The sequence below is a fragment of the Myotis yumanensis genome, unplaced genomic scaffold (genome assembly GCF_028538775.1).
Source record: "Myotis yumanensis isolate MYYU_CA2020_CCGP unplaced genomic scaffold, mMyoYum1.0.hap1 SCAF_1, whole genome shotgun sequence".
Lineage (NCBI taxonomy): Eukaryota > Metazoa > Chordata > Mammalia > Chiroptera > Vespertilionidae > Myotis > Myotis yumanensis.
The window spans coordinates 227,161,728-227,168,715 of record NW_027223752.1 but is presented as its reverse complement, the minus strand read 5'-3'; the positions used below and the strand labels follow the sequence as shown (position 1 = coordinate 227,168,715).

At 36.7% G+C, this 6,988-nt stretch overlaps 1 pseudogene; it reads right to left on the bottom strand.

Moving 5' to 3' along the window:
* Positions 1 to 5,659: 5,659 nt before the first annotated feature.
* Positions 5,660 to 6,632, bottom strand: LOC139007460 (swi5-dependent recombination DNA repair protein 1 homolog; annotated as a pseudogene).
* Between the last annotated feature and the right edge of the window lie 356 nt (positions 6,633 to 6,988).

The following is a 6,988-nucleotide window of genomic DNA, read 5'->3' as shown; positions in this document are numbered from 1 at the left end:
TTTCCAAGGCCAATCTACATAATTTCTTTGAATTCTTTATTCTTTTAAGGAGGACACTGGTAATCTGCCACAAAACAAGCAAATGTATCTAAACATGTCCCCCGTAACACCAATGTGCATAGCAATCTTTTGACTTAAAATATTTACATTTAGTTGTACCATTCTTTAGGGAAACTATGGTCCCTAAATTATTTCTATTTAGCCATTCATAGGTAGCTGGAATATGAGGTGCATACAAGGGATAAGTTATATGTTACAATGGATGTTGGAGAACTCCAAAATGAATCATATGATAAAAGCACACATGGTCAATATTTTTACATTTTTATCATTTCTTGTGTTCTCATGGTTCATAATATATGAATATGCTGAGGAGACAAACCCAGATATGTTTATCAGGATCTTTGCAATATGCATTTATATATGCATAGGTCCTCCTGCATTTGTAACTCAGAAAATATTGATTTAATATTTAAGATTAAACTACATTAACAATAATATTGGTTGCAATCATTAATATCTATTAATTTTTAAAATAAACTTAGCAGGCTTTTCATTAAACTGTATAGTTACCTATGTTAACATGACACAATAAATGTTCAGAATCGACCTTTGTCTCGTATCATTTTATTTAGCCAAATGCTTTGTTAATATTAACATTAACCAATTCCAGATGTCAACAATTAGGATCAATCCAACAAAACATTTAGTAAGGCACTTTACTCAGACTGAGAATAGGAAGACTTTCCATAAACATGTGTAGTGAATTTTGAGTGAATCTTAAGATAAAATAGTTGTGTTTAGTGACTAAACATATCATTACACAGATGCCTCATCCCCTTCTGCAGCTGTTCTTGCTGTTTTGGTTCTACGTAGCCCCTCTGCTTGTATTTCTTGTGGCTCTCAGTTAGTGTTGCACTATTTGGGGGGAAATCTGCAGATGAGGGGTTCTGGCTGATTTTGTAATGTGCCTGCAGATAGCTAAGCTTGCATTGTAATGAGGTCAGATTTCATTTCTCAGCAAGGTCACGCTCCAGGGTTGGTAGAACTCCAAGGAAAATCAAAGTGCTGACAGAAACATCTGAAAGGTGGTGATTCAGTAGGTGGCACTCTTTCCTCCCTGCAAATCCTGTTGTCAATGCTCAGGTTCAGTCTGTCTTTCTGAGTAGATTTACATGCCCTCTTTAGACCATTAGGGAATAGTGTGGAAGACTTGGTTGGGGGTGGTGGGAGGGTATTCCTTTGTAGTTTTCTTTAATCCCTGTGTCCTCGAAAAACACTAGCTTTGTATTTTTCTTTTGTTTACCTAGAATTTCAACTTGGTGAGCTGGGCTAACTATGCAAGCACATATGCTGCTGAAAACCTTTATTCTACTTGGAAAACACTTCCTTATCTGTGTCTGAGTTTTCTACTTTTTGAATATTTCTCACTTATTTCCCAGAGTGACACAGACCTCAAATTAGCCTGCATTGTAGAAGCTTCGAATTTAAAGGCTACCAAAAAATACAAATACTGATTTCTCTGCTATTTCTTCATGAGCTTGAGAAACAGCACTGTTAACATACAGGAGATAGATTCATAAATGAATTAGACTTCCTTTCAAAACTCTGTGTTTTCTCAAATGTCAAAATAAAACAAACAAAATGGAGCTGTTACTTTTCAACAACAAAAGTCAGAATGAAGCCTGTTTATCCCCAATTTACAAATTTATTCTGAAACTACTTTGAGAAATGATTTATGATGTCTTCATTAAGTTGAAGATCAGTAATAGAGAAATTAGAACTCCCCCCTGCCCACTCACACAAAAGAATGTGCTAGACAAGTAGAAATAATCTAATACTAGTTTTTAAATTATAGTTTACCCTAAGAGATTATTACATTTTCTTTTTAATGTTTATCTTTTTCTTTCTCTGGTTGCATTAGCCTTTTGCTTGCATTGTGACTTTGCTTTTGTTAAAATGTATAAAAAAATGTCAGGTGTGACTGAACTCAGGATTTATAAGAGCAAAGGAGTGTAAGTAAATTCATTTGAGGTTCCATTAGTTCAACCTGAAAAGGTTGCCTGGGTATGATGCTTTGACATTTACTCAGTACCCAAAGAATGTTGTGCTGAATGAGAAAAAGTTCATATACATTCACACGCACACATGTGCATGCGTGTGCACACACACATACACACATATACACACATATTGTAAGGTTTCACTGTGTCAGATCAATTCGATTAGCTCAAAATGAAAAGAAATGATACAGATTTCCCGACAATGTTATAAACATGTAAACTATCTCCTTCCTCTAGTAATGGTGTTTGAACCCCTTGGATAACTTGATTTGGATTCCCTCAAAGCCTCCCACCAATTAAGCTTTGACACACAAACCAGGGTGCCAACCATAAACTCCAGTTACACAATTATATGATCTGCAAATGTCCCTAAACTGCTTTGGCTACTCTTCCTAGAACAATACTGTGCAACACATAGTAGTAATTGTTTCTGATGACAGGGATAATTTTAGAGAGGGGTTGGCTGGCTTCTCAGGTCTCCTTATTTGCACTTCTTTGTGACAAGTTTTGGAAGAAGCCAGGCATAGACAATGAATTTCCCAATAAAGCTCACTCACAGTGCGGAGGTTATATGCCTTCATGGGAACCCTGCATTCATTTTCTTATTTAAACAGGTCAGGAAATCCAGAACAATCTGTAGCTTGCATTGCTTGTACTTAATTCTATATAGCTTCACTCATCTCCTTTGGATCTTGTGATATAGCAATTTTTGAACATAGTTTGACTGCAAATAAGAAATAACAACACTTTTTGTGAGCTTGGGAAGACTTTTAAAAATCACATTTATATAGTGAGACCCACCATCATGTAAGAGTGTATTAGATCATCACCTTTGTGCCCCCTTTAAGTATATATTCTAGCAAATCTTCACCTGCGTTTCATGCTTTTGTACATTCTCTCCTTTCTCACCAGAATACTTTCCTTGAGCCCCTCCCACATCCACATTGCCTCCCAAAAATTTTTATTCATATTTCAAAATCCAATGCAGACATCAACTTACTGGAGAAGCTTTAGTTTACTCTACACCAATGCAGCTGAGTTCATTGCTCTATTCCCTGTTCAATGAGAATTTAGATGTCATTAATTGAGTCTCCAGGGCCATAGCATTGCACACTACTGAAGAGAGGATTCACACACTCTTCTATATAGATGGTGCCTTTAAAGTTGGGCAAACAGGCACACCTTGCCTAGGCACTACCACAATTCCTGCCACTTAGAATCTACTCAGTAGATATTGATCAAAATGAACTGGTCTAATGTATAAGTGAGAATTTCAGTGGTGAATAGGCTAGAGGTGAAAATAACTTTAGAAGTCATTTGGTTCAAGCCACTCAATTTATAGATGCGTAAACTACACCCGAAGCTGTGAATTGACCAATTAATTTCTGCCCTGCTAGGTGGTGACAGATTGACTTGGATTAGAACCCAGTCCTTGTGCATCCGTCCTTTCCACAGCAGCAGGTTGCCTCACAAATTGCTACAGTGCAAAGGTACTATTCCAGTGGGGAAATATTGACTTTATAAAATCCCGACCTTGGAAAGCATCCCCATGGAGAGAGCCACATTTTCTTCAGTGTGTTGGATGGCTGTGACTCTAACTAATTTGAGCAATCTCTTCATCTGTTTTTGGTTCTCAGGTTGAATAGTGCCTCACACTCCTTTCCTTGTAAGATCACAGAGTCTCTACAGGTACTAATTAGGCCTCCTGACATTCCCCTGTGGAAATGATCTTATTATTATGACTAAAATGGTACTAAGGATATTTAAGATGTTTAACCTAAAAGGGAAGAAAGGAGTTAAGTATTCCAACCAGAAGCTCCCAGAACTGAAAGAACTCCAAAGCCAAAAAGCTTAATAACATGGCCTGGGGCAAACAGGTGGTAGAGAAAGGTTTGTCTATTGGGCATGCCTTCAGAGAGACCATCTTTATTAGTCAGGGTTCTTCAGAGAAATAGAATCAATAGATTATATACACATACATATATATGCATGTATAAACATATATACACACAGATGAGGATGATAGGTGATAGGTAGATGTTGACAAATTGGCTCATATGATTTTAGAGACTAAGAAATTTCATGAGCTACCTTCTGCAAACTGGAGACCCAGGAAAGCCAATGGTATAATTTAGTCTGAGTTCAAAGACTGGAGAACCAGGGAAGGCAATGGTATAAATCTCAGTCTGAGAAGAAGATGAGATGGGATGTGCTTGGTTAAGTAGTGAGGCAGGGAAAAAAGGGGTGAATTCCTCCTTCTTCCACTTTTCTACCCAAACCCTGGATAGATTGGACTATGCCCACTCTGATTATGGAGGGCAATCTGTCTTACTTAGCTTACCAATTTAAATGCTAATCTCATCCAGAGACAACATCAAAGACACACCCAGAAATAATATTTAATCTGGGTACTCTGTGGCCAGTCAAGGTGACATAAAATTAAGCATCACACCATCCCACTCACCTTGCACATACCTTTGTCTTTTCCACCCAACTTTAGCTCTTCCTTCTTTGGACATTTTTCTAGATTCCTTTTTGGAAATTTGAACATTTTTTACCTTTTGGCTGACCCTGATAATTGGCTACATAAAAGCATAGACTTCAATGCCTTATATAAGTATCCTTTTTTAGACATTTTTTTCCTTTATTTTTACAATACAGGGGAAAATATGTAGCCTGTATCTTTTATTTATCCAACCCAACTGTAATCTACTGTATGCATTTTGCCTTCCATGCTTCCTGAAAATTTATTCTCAATTATTTGGGGGCGTTTCTTTGCTTCTCAGTGCATACTATAATGCAAAAGTTCTGTTGGAAAGAGAGTGTCTCATGCAATTAACAAAATTCAGAGAGAACCCTCAACTTTGGTCCACATAGGTCTTTCCTGAAATAGCCATTGATTAGTTACTCTGAATTGCTTGACTGTGGGAATGATATCTGTGAGCCTCTTTTGGGCATGGCAGCACCTTGACCCAACCTCTAGAAATACTCCATACAGCTCTTGGTCTGTAAGGTCATTTAACCTCAGTGTGTTGTTAAAAGTGACTCTAGGAAGGTCCTCATAAATCATAAAACTCATCCTTTCACAGTCTTTTTGTAAAGCTCTTCTCACAAACCTTTATTTATTTATTTATTTTTAAATTTTGGACATTAGTTTAATTACCAGATGGAAATATGTGGTAAATTGATGGAAAAAAGTTTCATCAACTTAGGAGACAGGCAGGCATTTTAGACCAATTTAGGTTTAGTCATTCACCACATTAAACTATTTTTTAACATTTAAAATAAAACATCTTTTTATATTAAACAAAACAATATATTATAACTAACTGACTTCCAACACTGCCCAAATTATTTTTTAAAACATTATTTAAATTTTTTTTTAAATATCTTTAAGTGTCAAATTTTCTTTGGTAGATTATCTAAAGTGCTAAATTTTCATTTTAGAACTTATATATTTATCTAACAGAATACCCTAAATTGATGTTCATCAAGATACTCTACTTTAAGCCCTAATGGTTTATATCTTCCCTTTAAAATATATACGTATTTTTAAGTTGTCATTCTCAAAGATATTCTGGAGAAAAAATTATGAATTAAACACCTATAAATTCTTCTTCATTGCTGTTGTTGTGTAGTAATTATTATCTAACCTATAGTGGTCTATCAACTGAGTAAGGCTGAGTTTCTTGTTCTCCGTAGACATAGCTGACTGCAACTCAACAGTTGGCTGCAGCTTCTCCACTTCTTTATTAACAATTGTAACTGAGACAGATCATTCTTTGATCTATACATTTTGACAACTTGTAGCCTCCTAAAAAGGTCTTCTTCTCCTGAATCTGTTTCAACAATTTTACCTTTTCTTCATTTAATCCATTTTGGGGAAGATTCTCATCCAAGTCATTCTGGAGATCACTGCAGGAGCCAGTATCAAGTGATTTAGATCCACTTGCATTGATATTCGTTTTTTAAATTATGTTTATTTATTTATTTATTGTCTAACGTTTTACGTATGTCTCTTTTTTCCCCTCTAGACTGCCCCCCCGCCAAGCCATTCCCACCCCGGGCAAACCCCTAATGCCCAGGGTCTGTGTCCATTGGCTACGCTAATATGCATGCATAGAAGTCCTTTGGTTGCTCTCTAACCACCCCCTCACCTGCCATTTGTCTCTGGATCTATTCTTGATCATCAAATTATGTTGATCATTATTCTTGATGGTATTTTTCAAATATGAATTTTCTTCAAATTCACTGTCCATGTGTTTAAAGTTATCTTGAAATTCCAAACCATTTTATTGTGTTGATGATGATGGTTTATCTAAAAAGTTCTGATCATTTTCTTCATTCTCTACTTTAAGACGGTTTACCACTGTAACAGTGATTAAATGAAAATTTAGTTTTCCTCAACCGTTCTCTTAAGTGTTGCACTCATAGGTTGCTTTCTTGAACTACTTGTATGAGGAGATGATAGATTGGTACAGCCTGTGGAGTGCTAGGTAAAATCACAGCTGAGTCTGAAGGACTTTCCATCTTGGAAATATTATCTTGGTTTACTTCTTCCTCCACCATCCCCACAGCGATGAAAACCTGCCTAGCTGCAGCCAAGGGCGCTCCTGTTCCAAGGCTCTTCTCACAAACTTTTAGAATTCAACTGCCTCTTACTTCTATCCCAAGCCCTCCCTCTATCCTCTTTCCTCTGGGCACACTCTGAATACGCTCCTCTGATGACCTTGGAAACAGAATGCTGTCCCCTCCTTCCTTTGTGAAGGGGTAGAAAATAAGATCATCATTTAGGTTGTTTTTGCTTAATCACTATTCCTTTCCTTCTTTTCTCCCCTTCCTTCCTTCCTTCCTTCCTTCCTTCCTTCCTTCCTTCCTTCCTTCCTTCCTTCCTTTTTTCTTTCCTGACATAGCTACTCTTTATC